This window comes from Sylvia atricapilla, chromosome 8, assembly GCF_009819655.1.
Source record: "Sylvia atricapilla isolate bSylAtr1 chromosome 8, bSylAtr1.pri, whole genome shotgun sequence".
Taxonomy (NCBI): domain Eukaryota; kingdom Metazoa; phylum Chordata; class Aves; order Passeriformes; family Sylviidae; genus Sylvia; species Sylvia atricapilla.
This window is the reverse complement of record NC_089147.1, coordinates 23008309-23024330: the sequence shown is the minus strand read 5'-3', so window position 1 is coordinate 23024330 and position 16022 is coordinate 23008309. Positions and strand designations below refer to the sequence as shown.

At 35.9% G+C, this 16022-nt stretch overlaps 1 protein-coding gene across 11 annotated transcripts in view; it reads left to right on the top strand.

Moving 5' to 3' along the window:
- KCNMA1 (potassium calcium-activated channel subfamily M alpha 1) overlaps positions 1 to 16022 on the top strand; it is a 426168-nt gene that overhangs the window by 254837 nt on the left and 155309 nt on the right. The window lies entirely within an intron of this gene.

The window sequence follows — 16022 nt, the reverse complement described above, 5'->3', positions numbered from 1 at the left end:
CTGAGTAAATGACACCACTATTTATAGCTCTGTCACTCAAACATGTAGTTTAATTGAAAAGCAAATGGCATATGATGCTTTTCTAAATGTATATTCAAATAAAATTACTTATCATGACTTCTTAATTACTTTGTAGCAGAATTATTTGTTTTGTCTGAGATTAATTAATAGGCTCATGGTTATTTCTTTTAAGCTTATGGAAGTAACATGAGCTTTCTTCTGGAACTTCTATAAACTGTATGTGCCAGACTTGCCTAAAACCAACACTAAATAGCCCACGGAGTTTTAAAAGCTGTTGGATGCAAGTTACCCAGATATGATGACTTAAAAATGTCTGGCTTAACAGTTGTGTTTATTTGCATTCTCCTTAATCTCCTTAGTCACATTAGGAAGGCAGTCATTGCATGATTGGCTTTTTCTGAGTTATGAAATAAAATATGTATGGGAAACTCCTGCTTTTTCTCCATCATTAATGAAATTTCCACCATGTTTTTAGTCGTGCAGCACTACAGTTAAAATGTTTTTGCAGTGCAGTAAGTTTGTGGTTGGTTAACATATTCCATGAACATTTTATTATTTTTGAATTCTGCTGCTCTTAAAATAAAAAAATACATTACTATTTTGGATTGGTGGTGTTTTGGGGTTTTTTTGTTTTTGGGGGGTTGTGGGGTTTTTGGGGGTTTTTTTTTGTGGTTTTTTTGTGGTTGGGTTTTTTTTTGGGGGGGAGGGGTTGTTTGTTTGTTTTGTTTTTGTTTTGGAACGGTAAATGTAATTAGTATTTTCATTTAAGTGACGTAAATTTTAATTCCTAGTAAGATCTCCTTGCCATATAACCAGCCCTCTCTTCAGTTAAACACTCTTAGTATTCTTTCAGAGTTATACTATTTAGAACTCCTAAAGGTATATTCATGTTCTTCAGTGTATGTTTTTTCGAAAACCATGCTGTAAGCTAAACTTTTTAAATGTATATTTCATACAAATTAACATAAGCAGCTAGGCTTTACATTAGCTGATGTAGCCAAATTATCAGTTGATACTATTGGTTGATGTTCTGTGTCATATTTTTTCTGGACATCAATCCATAAATGTTGAAGATCAAAGTCTGACACATTTAGTGGTTGAGAAACACAGAATGCTATTTTGATGTAGATTGACTGCTAAATTCTACAGAGTTTATAATTGACTTTAATTTTGCTCATATTTAATTCAGTAATACTCTGCTCTAGGATAATAGCAGGATAGTAATAACAAGTATTTATGCTGAAAAATAAACCACTGCAATTCCCTTTAATAGCCAAGCATTTTGTGTTTTTTTAAAAGATATTACATGATTTTCTTCTCTCCAGGTCCTATTCTGTCCACTTAAAATAAGTTTCCAAGAGCTGGATGTTAGTTGAAAAAAAACAGACTATTTTCCTTTTATCCTTCTTTGTATTACCAGTTTAATTACTTTACAACTGCCCTTGGATTCTCTAGTGGTGTGAGTGGTCTTTCTGACTCTGTAATTAAGTTCTTCTGCTTCAGTGAACGCTACCTGAACTGTTGAGTTCTGTCTTTAATAGAATGTGGAATAATACTGTAACAGGTGAGAACCCATTCCCTCAAACTGCTGAGGCAACCCGCAGTTATTTATTTTGTCTTATGGCATTTGAATGAGGGGCAGTTTAAAATGCCTCTTTTAGTGTCACATTGTCATCAGTCAGGTGATTTCCAAATTTTCTTGAGCTACCTATCACATTACTGACTTGCACACTTCCCTTTATGGTAATATGAGAAATCTTAATGTTAATATGAGAGATAGGATGGATTTTTTTTTTTTAAATTTTTTAAATTTGACTGTTTCTTATCTTATGTCAGCTGAAAGACCAGTTGAAAATAAAATTTCATTCCTTGTCTCCCAAATGGTATGCTAAGATGTATAGTTCCTTGTAGGCATTCAGTCTATTTTTTATACATTATCCAGTAGTTATTCCCTTGATAGCTTCTTTCACTGATTTTTTTTGACTGTGTTTTTAAATATTTTGAATATTTGAGTAAGTTTGTTGCTCAGTGGGATCTTCTCAACTTTGAATTTTGAATGGTTATTGTTTACAAGCAACTTTATAAGTAATAAAATTGATATCTGCATAAATCCAAAACCAGAAGTCTTTATACCTAGAACATGACAGTTTATATTTTGGCATTTTCAACATGAGTTCTTTGATTTCTGGTTACTGTTTTTGATCTTTAGTTCACTTTGTATTTGTAACTTCTGTAACACTGCTCAAAGGAACTATTTTATCTTCTGAGCCTTGCACCAAATGAACAGCAATGTCCGTGTAGTTCTCATTAATTCAGCACCAGTTGTCTAGTGTGCTCTGTGGTGCATGAGTCTGGCTTTATGTGGAATTAAGAAAAGATGCATTATTCAGTTTAAGTAATTAAAAACCTCAAACTGCATATCTGTGTTCCTCCTGACTTTTTTGCAAGACTGAATTAAGCAAAAGCAAATCCTCTTGAGACTGGAGTTGGTATAAACTGATACAAAGATAGTTGGGCTTTCACTAGGAAAATTAGAAGTTAAGAATTTCATATGAGACTTGAGAAAGTTGTTTCGTGTCTGTTTTTTCTGAATATCAAAGGGCTCTGATGAACTTATGTACTCACCTGAGACTGGAGGTTTATTTAAACTGGATCATTCATATCCTTCCAGTAATCTTTTGGCAATTCTGTCACTTCACTTTATATATATGAAATCAAGAAAAGTCAAGAGAGAATTTGGTTAAGATTTTTCATTCTTGTTATAATTCCACATTCAAAAGAGGAAACTTTGTTAGTATATTTTTACATGCACTGCTTGACCCTCACCTGAGACGTCCAAACCCTGCTGGGATAAGTTAAAGTGACTTCTTGTGCTTCAGTGCTCCAGGTATCAATATGAGAAAAGCCAGGTCAGAGCCTGCTGCTGGTAACAGCAAGGCTGAGGGTTCAGTCCCTGAGTGGGCCATATACCTAAGAGTTCCACTTGATCCTTGTGGGTCCCTTCTATTCAGAATATTCTGTGAATCTTTTAAGTTTTGACCTTCCTGCTCAAATAACATTTAAGAATTAATGGTTGGATGGCTGAAAATCTGTTCCTTTATCCACTATTCTTTCTTTACAGTTGCAGTGTTTTACTATACAAAGTCAGACAGCATATAGAGAAGGGAAATTTGGGAAATGTTCTTACAGCTGAAATATTTAAAGGTTTTTCTGAAGTTTTGAATCGCAGGATATTTATACCATCTGGCAGTTGCATACAATATTGGCTTAAGGCAAGGGAACAGTACCCTTCATAGTTTGTCACATTTTGCCTCTTGTTTCACATAAATTTTTTGAATGCTTAACGTTCTCTAGTGTTACTGTATTTATATTCTTACATTATACAGAGCATGCACTTGATTCACTACTGACCCGCAGACATTTAGCCTTCATTAACCCCGTTATCACCTTGAGCAGTGTTTTGTATCATATTATCTCAAATTCTAAATGAAAATAGAAACACAGCATAGCAATCCATAAAATGAAGGACATATTTCTGCACCACTCTGAAGATACTGGCTCCTCCACAGCTACTTGCACTACTGTGGCTCAGTGGATTGCCAGAAGTCTTGCCAATAAAGCAAATGATGCTCAGAGGTCAGGATTTACATGTCCTTTAGATCTGCATGCTTTGGGAACTTTTTTTTTTTGATTTTCTTAGTTTCTTTTTTTCAGGGAACTTTTTCATTTGGAACGATGTTAAAGAAGCTGCCTACTAAACTTGCGAGTGGATTTTTGTTTCATTCAGGCATTTAAATTGTTTTTTAAAAAGTCAGTGCATTTTGTTTATAAATTGTATATAATTATTAAAGATTTTTCTCTGAATCTATCTAGTGATCTTCTCTGCTTTGATATGTATAAAGCAATATGAAGTGAAAAAAATTACATTTTCTTGGTAGTTTAGGTTTCAGCTATCTAAGCTTAACTTGTCTTCAAAATTGCACAGGCATTTACTAGAAGCAGGTTTTCCTGTGGTAGCTCTCCAGATACAACTTTGATTCAAAAGCTGAATATTGGAAAAGCAGCCTATTTAACTTTATAATGTCATTTGTTTGTTGCTAGTAAATATATAACAGGTGGCAGATAAAAAACCAGAATAACACATCTTTTAATTTAAAAATATTGTTAGAACAGAAAAATGAGGGCTTCTACTTAAGTAGAACTGCTATAAACTTCCTTTCTAAAGCCATTTTCTTGTTGCAGTTATAGGTGATTTATACAGGGAAATTACTCTGACATCTCTTAAAATCACCTTTATAAAGTAAGGCAGATGGAACTGTGCTACATGGACAGGTTCCGTACACAGCATTTTATTAAGCATTATCCTTCAAGGAGTGCTGGTTTTATTCTAAACAGTGATATTGTAGCATCAGTGTGGATGCTTAGCTGAAATGAACCAGCTGTGTATTATCTTAAGTGTGAAGTTCAATTTGAAGAGGTTTCACATGGAAGTTGGGATATCTAGCGACCATAATCTTCATAATCAAAAGGAAATTGTTGTAGTAACTTACAAGCACAGATGACTGAGAGAAAAATGCTTTTTGACATTTCTGATATACTCAAAGCTCTCCAGTTGTTCTCTATTACCGCCTAGTTACTCTACTTCTCAGTATAAATCATCCATCAGCTTTATTGTCTTCCTAATTGCTGATTACGTTTTTCTTTGATCAGCCTCACACCATGTGGAACATTTTCCTACAAAAGGGAAGGAGTTTTTGTGTATGAGTGAGCACATGGTGCACTACAGAGCCACACTGGTGCCTTCCAAGCCTTGTGCACTTGGCAGTTAATGCCAGTCACATTCATCCACACTGCAGCCCCTTGGCCATCCAAAGTGTCATTTGCTTGAGGGTAGGGAGTAATTTCAGCTGACACTAGGCTTGGGGATGTATTTCATACCTGCAGAGCCCAGTGGAAGGTCTTCTTTAGCTGAGAGCTAGCTGGGTTGTTATAGCCAAATAGAGCACTGACACTGTGTGCTGAAAGTGAAGTGAGGATTATTTTCACGTAAAAGTATTGTGACTGTAAATTCAAATGAGATGGATGGTTTGTAAAGCTAATGGTATGATTTGGGCTTTTATTATCTGTTAAATTCCATATTTGATTTTTCTTGTGTTGCTTCACTTGTCTTCTTGTGGGCAAATTGTAGATATCAGCACTGTAAAAGCAGAAACATCTGGAAATATCATCTGAATTGTTTCGTATCTACTCTTAACTAGGAAATTAATCTAGAGAAGATTGCATATCACTGCATGTGGGGCAGATCCTGTAAGAAATATGCTACATTCAGTGGAAAATAGTCAACGATGCATAGATTTGAGGAACAGAGTCTTCTAGGAAAATTTCAGACCCCTACTTTACTAGGCAGTGTCTCTCATCTACTCTGATAGTGCACAGAAATTTCACTATCTTCTCTTACTGGTTGGGTAACATCAGCCTTTAGGGAAAGCATTTACAGGACACCTGAAAAAAAAAGAAAGCACCTGAAAATACAAGAATTTTCTTCTCAGTTGGCAGATCACAGATTTTCTGTCTGATGTGAATTTGAAGAGAGGCGTTTCAAATGGTACTTCCTTTATGGCTGTATTCTTGACTCAGTCTTAGTTAACTGACATTTGCAGTTCTCAGACCTCATATTTAAACACTGGTGAAGGTGAAGACTATTTTTTAGTACTGCATTGGAGTAAAATAAGGGATGCTGAAACGTGATGTATGGATCTATACAACAGCTGTGTTTGTAAAAAGCAGTTAAAACACCATAATCTTTGATTTCTGTGGAATTTTATGACTAAATTCTTAATCCTACAGCTGGTCTGAAACACTCTATTGTTGGTACAATATAAATTTACAAAATGTGCAAGGAATTATTCTGTACTGTGAGTGAAATGGTATTGCTTCACCAGAACAAGCATAAATATTTTTTTAATATTTGTCATCCATCTGGTCAGAAAATGGAATTAATGCTTTTTGCACCTGGATCATAATCACATACTGAATTTTATGGTATATCATTTTCATAACTGATTTTTCATAATTAATCTGTATTTATCTGCTTATATCCATTCTTTAACAATTTCCTTTGTGCAACTCGAAGGCTAAAGAGGCTCACTGAGTTGGATGCATTATATTATACCAGTTGATTAGAAGTGGAATACTTGATTCCTTTTCAAGCCTTATTTCATAGTATGCTCATTGTTTCTTTGGCAGTTATGGCCTGTGCCTTGTGACTCACGGGAGCAAAGACAGGCAGAATTGCAAGTCTTTTTTTAAATCACCCTCCTGCAGCATGAGTCAGGCTTTAGATCTGGCCTTTGCCCTTCCTTTGCCTTTGTTCTTATCATTTGTTCTGCCCTATGGTTACAGCCTCTCAGAATAGCATATTCCTGATTTTAGTGCAATTTGTTTCTGATGAATGCCAGGGAAAATTATATAAGATGCTAACTTGTCATTTTTCAGGGAGGGAAGTCTCTTTATATTGAGGGGTAATGGTCACTTTAGAAAGCAATCCCCAAATTTCCAACCTTCTGTGCAACCCCCTTTGCAAGGTTAGCTTGCTGAGGTGTAACTTCTTACTTCAAGGGTCATTTTGGTTTTAATAGCACCATCAATAAAGTGCATAATTAATATTTTTTCCCAAAATCAAAGAATTTAAAAAGGCATATTTCCCATCTATTTTGAATATGGACTTGCACATCTGGAAAGGATTTTACAAATGTAATATTAAAAAAATAGAAAGATGAAAGCTGAAAAAATTTTTTGCCTTCTTAACTGTCTTTAACCCACAAGGTAAATATGAATACTGGTTATTCCTCCCTTCATGGTTTCAGCCTTTCGTCAAAAATGGCACCAACATCACTTTGGTGGGATAATACTTGCTTTATAATATAAAATGTTTACAAGTTTATACTCTCTGATTTTATGTAAAGATCTGCTCTTCATTTACTGCTGTCTACAGCAGTGCTTGGTTTATGGAATATGACATAGTTGTTGCCTGAAAGGATGTAAAGCAGGAAAGGTGATGCTTACGTATCAAGTGACAAGCCTGCTGATGCCAGGCTTTCTGAAAATAGTTTAATAATCTTAAGACTTTGAGACTAGGAGATAAAAAAATAAATAATGCAACTACATGCATTTTCTCAGGAATGCAAGATTGGATTGTAAATTTGCCTTCTAAACAATTTAGTGAGATTAATGAGTGGTAGATTTGTGGCAGAATGAGCATTAGTCTGGATTTTGTCATCATCCATAGATGTTATAAAGCTGTACTAAAAAGTAGTTGTTGACCAACCTGTAGAGATTTTGTATTCAGACATAGCAGGTTATTTTTTCTTTTTTATGAATAATACTTTTACCGTTTCTGAAATAGCAGCAATGAAAAGTTTATGGGCCATTTTGTCTACAGCAAATGGTTTTTTACATTGTCATTTTAAAAGTAGCAATTTAAATGAGAGGAAGGGTAGCAATTGGAAAATTCTGTGTTCACTTATTGTAAATTCAATTAAAAATGAATTTTCAAGGAGAGAATAATCATAGGATATAGCACAGTTATTTTTCTCTACAGCAGGTTTCTCCTTGGCAGGTTTCTTTTTGTTTTTGCTTTTTTACAGATTGTGCTTTTGAGCACAACTGTAAGCAAATAGTATCCTGCAGAAGCACAGCAAATCCATCACCCATGTCTCACCTGTGTTTTAAAGGATGATAATTTGATACCCACTTCTATCTGCTACATTGGTTTCCCAAAGCAGGATCTAATGTTCCCTTGTGCTCCTTCATGATGATATAGCAAGTACTAGTCCCTGCATAGCCAGTGGTAAAGTGGGGCTTAGCTGCTGACAAGTCTTGCTTTCCTCGCCTACATATTTAAGTTTAATAGCTTTACATTTGGATGGACTTTGAAAACAAGTTGTCATTTAATTATAGCAGTACTTCCATAAGTACGTAGATCTATTTTTATGACAAGTTCAAGGAGGGTCATGGAGTGATTTCCTTCAAGGGTATTTTCTGTAGAAAATACGAAAAGCTTAATTCGTGAGTAGCTTGGATTCATTGAAGGCAAAAAGGTTGTTAAAAGTCATTCTAGAGCTCATTATAACAGAATGTTTGTTGATTAGTTTGGAGTAAATACTTCAGAGCAGACTGCTGACATTTCAGGTACTGCTAGTAACACAAGGTTTAGGAGTTGTAGGTCTACCTCAGACCAGGAGGCCAAGGACCATGTCCTTCATAGAGGTAGGAAACAGTGATATTCTACTGGTGGCACCAGCTTCATGTGCTTAACTGGACTCCAGACTTTCATGCAGATGCTCATCTGAGCTAGAATACCTAAAAGGTATTTTTCTGGATAACAACAACAACAAAAAATTAGTCTAAAGAGAACAGTTTTCTGCAATCTAATTTTACATCTAATATAAAAAAAATGGCCAAGTAATAAATATATTGATATTATAGATGGTAGCAAACTCTAATATCACTGAAAACAAGAAGCTGTTCTGAGTAATTGGGTTGTAGAACAAAATACTAAAAAGATATTCATTTGGAAAGCAGAAAAATCTCTATAGAAAATAATACCAGCAGCTTTGTGTGGCTGGCTGTGATGTTGAAGAATGCTTCTCAGCACAATATGCCATCATCCTGCTGCTTCTCAAATTTATATACCTTCTTTTTTTAACTTGTGAAGCAAATTTATCTTAGATTTAATCCTAGTTTGTGTCATTTAATTTATATTTTCAAATTTTTATGTATGCAACAGATTAAGCAGTGCAGTGACCGAAAAGGAAGAAATTTGATAAAAATCTGGCTAATCCAAGAAGCTGAGGAGTTAAAAGAGCACTGTTAAATCTTTAAAACCAAAATACTAGGTTATATAAACTAAACAGCTTGGCTCTTGCTATTTATTACTTTGGTCCTGTTTCCTTTAGAGACATTCCAGGCTTTCAAGGTAAATGGATTCTACACCCAAACATTTGCTGTACTAAGTATAAAGTACACTAATGATAGGTTGAAAATTGGATAATAACAAGATTATAATACTAGTCAAGAGGAAATACAGAAAGGAAAATAGTGTGCCTTATATGGCAGAAAGTAAGTAGGATGTGCATTCATTTTGAGCTGTACAAGATGTGATTAGTAAAATGGTTAAGTACTACCCTGTTCAGATCTTTTCAGTTTGAGAGGAATGATTCAAGGAATGATATATCCAGATACATCATGGATGTTTGTCAGCATGTGGGCATAAAAGCCATCCCTTTAGACTCTGCGGAACTTGACTGTTGTGACCAGTGGGAATATAACCAGATTGTTTGTAAGAATATAGTATTAAAGCTTGCAATGCAAAGAACTCACAGAAGTCATTTGCTTCACTATCTGCATGTTACTTATAATTTGAAATTTGCGTGTACTACAATCCCCTTTATATTTAGCAGTCTGCCCCTTAATAACAGTTCCAAAATGCTTTAAAATCCTGTGTATTTCATATAAGCACATGGTGCAGCCTATTTTTCTGTCTGCTTTGCATTGTACTCCAGATGGCATTAGTATATTCGTGGGTCTTGTGAGGCCAAAAAACAAGGGAGAAAAAGGAAAAAGAAAAAAGGAGCGATAAGCATATTCCTCAAAATGAAGACACTTTTCAAAATGAAGTTTGTATATTATGCTCAAAGCAGAAAAATTCATGTAGAATATCTATCATATATAATTATATATATTTATAAAATATAATAATGTATAATACATATGATCTTATGTAATCATATATAAGATCATGATTATTTTAATTCGAAGAGCTTTATCTAATTGAATGAGGTAGTATTGACTGAACAAAACTCCAGTTATGTGAATATTCACAGAGCTGGTCTGCTTGAGAGGGCTATGGACTCTATTCTTTGTGCTCATGCTTGATGGACAAATCGTTTTATTTTGAATTCTTTTTCCTTCAGTAAGATAGCTGTCATTAACTGGGGTTGGAGGAATGGTTGTTATGTTTATTTGTTGGAGGTTTTTTAATTTCATCTGGGATAAATCCTGTGAGAGTTGGCTGATTACGTGACCTCTGCCTTCTGTGTACTAGCTTTAACTGGAAAACAGACATGTGAACTTGCCAAAGAAACTAGTACACCGTAAGCAATTCCCTTTATGTACACGCATTATAGGACCTATACTCTTTGTGTGTGTACCTGTTCATTCCAAGTGAACAGCATCATGTTTGTGGGTTTTGAATCAATGGGTGTGGTTCTTTGATGTATCCGAAAGAAGCTTATGTGGTAATATCCGGATAGAAGATGGCTTTTAAGCTCTAATACACCATGGATCAGAGGAGCATCTGTACTGCCTGCTTGCTTCTGTGATTTGTTTTGTCCATCCAGTTTGTGATACTCTTAGTCTGTTTTGTCAAGCTGAGCTTTGTATTTGAATTCATTCTGTTTGGTTCAAGCTAACGGAAATGGACTAGATTATACCGAATTATCTTTTGATAACAATTGGTAAAGGGGAGCTTTATCCTGTGTCCAGTTAAATAAATCTGCTCCCAAAGAGAAGTTCTGTTAAAAAAGGAACTCGGAGCTGTCTCTCTGTGTTGATACTGAATTAGCAAAAGGAAGGGTAAATGTGTGATCATCCTCACTGTTAGTGAATGCTGTGACTGAAGACTGGACCACAGCACTTCCTTGCCGTGCTCTTGGAGCTGAAGATACACAGTCATGATTCCCAGCAAGATTTTAGTCTACCACAACCCTTCTGGGGGCACGCGTACAGAAACGTACAAAAGTACTAGAAGGCGTAAAAAATCTCATGGAGAATTGTTCAAAAATGGATATCGTGTCAAACCTGGACATAACATCCCCGAAAAGGAAGAGCAGCGTACTTTGCGAAACTCCTTGGTGTCTTGTTATAGGGTCGGCTCATACTGGGGTAAGGTCCAACTCAGCTTTTTCTTCAGAACTGTAGTTTGTTATACTGTTTCTGGTGCTAGTACTACTGTATCTTCTGAAAAAGATGTTCTATTTTATTTTTCAGCTTAAAAAAAGCTGCGGTATTTCAGTTGCTTTGTAGGAAGGATTCTTTCCCAAAGTTAGGCACTGTAATGTGCTCCTGTCTCCCCAGTACAGGGGTTCATTGTCCACCGAGAATCAAGTAATCCAGTCTTTAATAAAGGATGGAATGTAAGATTCTGTGGTGTTGGTGTTAGCAAGAAATTTAGTTTGAAACTGCTGCCATTAGGATGTAATAGCAAGTTGAAGGGTGTGCAGCAGAGAGATTTATTAACGAATCTTTGATACAGCATGGTTTGAAAGAAATCTATGTATATTCTAAACTTGATTGTAATTTCACTGTCCTGGTCATAGAGCATTGACTATTTTCATGCTGCAGGCTGTTCTCCCCTCTTGTACTGTTGCATAACAGATGTGGGGAAAGGTATAAAAATATTTTGTCTGGGTTGCTTCCAAGGAATGACACATCGTTTTCCTCCCATTCTATTTCTTGTCTTTTCTTCTTGGCACTTTGATTTTCAAGCCTATCTACAGGGAGTAAGATCTCAAATAACTCTGCTGTACTCTGTACATCTGAAGATGTTTGGAATGGGATTGTTTTGCATCCTAAAAATTATCCCTCCATCCTATGTTTCAAAAAAGGCTCCTAAATATGGATTCTGGGTTTGTTTTTTTTTTCAGACTTCAGTAAACCGTGTGATCTTAAATGAAATCTGGTGTAGAAATAGCCATTGGTAGGATTGGTGAAGGTACTGTTCTGATAAATGGGTGAATGGCTTGTCAGGAATAGAAGTGGTAAACAGAATCTCTGTGGATTGAACCCTTACACCAAGATTTTTGGATATACTGTTGTCTATTAGACAAAAAAATAAATAGCTTAAGGCTGTAAGGAGGCGATTTGATATCTCATTGGTGAGAAACTATGTAAGGCTTGGTGCTGATCTTGTCCATTCACCTCTCATGTTGAATGAAGAAATACCCCAGTTCCTGTTTCTATTTATTAGAATTTCATTAAAATAAGTATAGTTGTCAGGATTTCCTTGCATTTCCATTTAAAGATTTAAAGTGGTACATTTCCTTTTTTTTTTAAGGGGGCGGGGGTGGGGTGGGGAACAGAGTTGGGGATTAGGGTTTGCAACCTATAGCTAAGCCTGGACCCTGGTTGCTTCTGTCTATTAATCCAGGGGAGAGGATCACTTCAGCAGAGAGGGTGCAAGATGGACAGGAAAATACTCTATTGCGTGTAAAGCCAAATAGAGCTCTGAATAATACTGTTTACTTTGCTGTAAACTTTATAGATAAAACAATTTTCCACTATTATTGCATTGCTACTGGCACAGAGTTTATTGGTGATGCCAGGATCATTATTTTGTATTAAAGAATACATCCATTTTGCTGGGTCTTTGGTAAAGAGTAAAAAAAAAAAGACTACTCCTGCTATATTCTAGATGTAACCTGGTAGTTCAGGATGGTATATTGCTTCCTTTTGAACAGATAATTGATTTCTGTAATACTGATTTCAGGGGTTTTGGACAATATGTGGCCTCTCCTAGTGACCATTTTATAGATTTTTTTACAGATTTTAGGTTGAACACTATGATATGAAAGGATATTACACAGATATTTTACATTTTCAGTGTATTTTGAAAATGGTGTGCTGCACAGGCAACACAGGAGCTAAAGGAATGTTTTTGTATTAAGAAGATAATCCTGTGGTAGAGTTGAAGGTTTATTTGAATAATCATACTGACAACTTAGACTATTGTACTAGAGGCAGAAACTGTTGATTAAAACACTTTGTCTGATATTGTTTAATGAATCTGGTTTATAATCATAAGAGCTTTTTCTGGTCTTGATATCCGTGGATATCTTAGCTTCATCCTGGATATTGCAGCTGAAATAAACTCCAATTCCTAAGCATATTTTAATCATCCATTTAGAAGCAGAAGACTGAGAAACTCAAGGGGTCCTTTTATTTTATCTGTGTATTTTTTTCTCCTATTAGAGAGATCTTCTGGGTAAATGAAATATTTTGGTACTTAGATTTTTTGTATAATTTGTAGTGTAGCAGATTATATCCTATTCTAGTCAGATCCTGTAAGAAAACTCCAATGTAAAACTCTTTGTCAAGAAAAAGGTGAGTTGCATGATGGAGAGAAAGTAGCAAGTGCTTCCTGACCATTCCTTTAGCGGTTTACAATTAACTTTGGCAGACAGGGTCCATGAAATGTGCAAAATTAGGATGGACTTCACTGTAATACATAATAGACTTACCCTGTCTCAACTCTTGATTATATCACTTAAATGTAAAATAGTTTTGAAGGTATTTAATAAGAAAAGAAATTCTTCTTCTCTACTTGTATGAATCACATTCCCAAATATTGCTAAGGAAAGAGAGCTGTACTCATTTGTATGTATATAGCTGAAACAGCTTTGGGAGTGGGGGATTTTTTGTTACAGCTTTCTATTTTTGATGCATAAACTAACATCAACCATTTCTGTTCTTGGTAAGGTGGTAGACCTGAAAGAGGTCACATCATCTCAACTGTGAGACAGGGGTTTGAGTGCAGCCTAAGCAATTGTGCAAACACCAAGCTGAGTGTCCAGTTGACATGCCTGAGGGGACAGGATGCAATCCCGAAGGACCTGGACAAGTTTGAGAAAGTGGGTCTGTGGGAGCTTCCTCAGGCTCAACATGGCCAAGGACAGGGTCCTGCACCTGGGTTGGGGCATCCCCAGTGTCAACACAGGCTGGGTGAGGAAGGGATTGAGAGCAGCCCCTGCAGAAGGTTTCGGGGTGCTTACAGATGAAAAGCTGGACATGAGCCAGCAATGGGAATTTGCAGCCCAGAAAGCCAGTTGTGTGCTGGGCTGCATCCAAAGCAGCATGGGAATCAGGGCAAGGGAGGAAATTCTACCCTCTTCTCCATTCTTGTGGTCCCCACCTGCAGCACTGTGTCCACATCTGGGAACTTCAGCACAAAAAAGAGGGGTAAGACCTCTCCATGAGAAAAGGCTGACAGAGTTGGAGTTGTTCAGCCTGGAGGAAAGAGGGATTTGGGGAGACTTCCAGTACCTGAAAGGAGCAGAGTTTTTTTAACAGAACCTGCTACAATAGAGGAAAGGGTAATGGTTTCTGTATAATACAGGGTAGAATACAGATAAGGAATCTTTTTACCATGAACACAGTGAAACACTAGAACAGGTTGCCCAGAAAGGTGGTAGATACTCCAGTCTTGGAAACATTCAAGGTCAGACAACAGAGGGTTCTGAGCAACCAGACATAGCTGCTCATTGCAGGGAGGGTTGGGCAAGATAACCTTGAAAATTCCTCTCTCCCCAAACTATTGTATGATTCTGTGAAAATCACATAAAATGGAATGCATATAGGAATATAATAGCAGATCCGTTTGTGCCTAGGAAACTTCAGGATACTGGAAAGAATTAATTTGCCATGTAATAATTCCTTTGGCTTTTATAATTGAAAGCCATTTCTGTTTTGTAGATAAATTGTCTAAGCAAACTCTCTAGCTTTTTTGGATTTTGGTTTGTTTATTTTTTTTAATTCTATTCTCTGAATGATTTTTTTTAATATTATGTGGGCTGCAGCAAATGCAGAACTTAATCTATAATGTTTTTCTTCTTCCATAAAAAAATACATCGAACCCATAGTATTTTTCTTCTATCATTTGATATCTCAGCAATTAAAATGTATCTTAGTCCTTATAATGGGGATAGAGACTTTGTTGCTAACTTAAGATGTTTCTCAGGTTTCTTTTTGAAACATAGCAATGGTTAACTTGGTCTTATTGTTAGCTTCAGATGCAGTGCAGAATATTTGAGAGGCAGGGTTTATATCCCTTCACCCCAGCCACTTTTCATAAAGGTTCATAGGGAGTAGAGTGAGGAAAAGAGCTGGAAAGTTTGATTGCTAGTGAGGATCATCTCCTTCCCTGCCTAACCACATCTCTTTGGATAGGAGTAGTAACTGTGGGAACAACGGAGGAACAGAAGTGGAACAGTGGGATGTGTCTCACAGTTTCAGCAATGTGATCCAAAGTTATCATTCTCTAATTGCAAAAGGATCTGACATTTAGCATTATTAAGCTTAATTTAATTGCTTTTTATATACCTGAATCCATTTAGCAAGTTGTGATTAATTTTGGGAGTTCCCCGCAGTCCATAATTGAAAAGAAACTTTATATCCATATAATAAACAGGAGTGTCCTTCAACAATACTTAGGGGTCTTGACAAGGCAAAATATAAGAGCAAATATTTATTTAACAACTTTCCAAGAATACTGCAGGAAAAACTTCTTGATTTAAACACATCTTGCTACATGCACCTTTGTGCTTCAGGGGAACCTCTTATTCCAGTGGGATGATGAAAGTTGTGACCAGGTTTATGTATTAGCCAGGATCAGTATTTCCTTAATTTTCTAGAAATAAAAAGTAGTTTCTCCCACCAGAGTTGGGTAAAATAGATGTCAATAAAGAGAATGTATAAGAAGAAGCTGCTCTGGACCTTCCTGTAACAGTTGCAATACCATGTTACACAACTTTTATGTAACTCCTGGCTGTATTCTCTAATAAAAATTATGCTTCAAGCTTTACTTTAATTTTATAAGCTGTGCATATGTACAGTACAAAGTGTACTTCCATTCATCTGCCAAAGATCTGCAGCCAAATAATTTACTATCAGCATAAGACCATTTTAATAATTTAAGCCCTTAATCTTCTATATTAGTTTCTCTTGCACAAACTCTTTTTCTCTCACTGACTTTGTACTTGTCTGGGAATTGCAATGCACGCAATCTGATCTCAACATAAAAGTGCTATTTCTTTGTAAAAATACTTTTTAAAAAAAAAGTTGATACGTAGTGTATTCCTATAGTTATAGACTGATGGAAAGAATTATAGTAAATTTGCCTGTTTTAAGAGTAAAAGTGTAATTTCTGTTTTCCTGCTTGAGTCTTT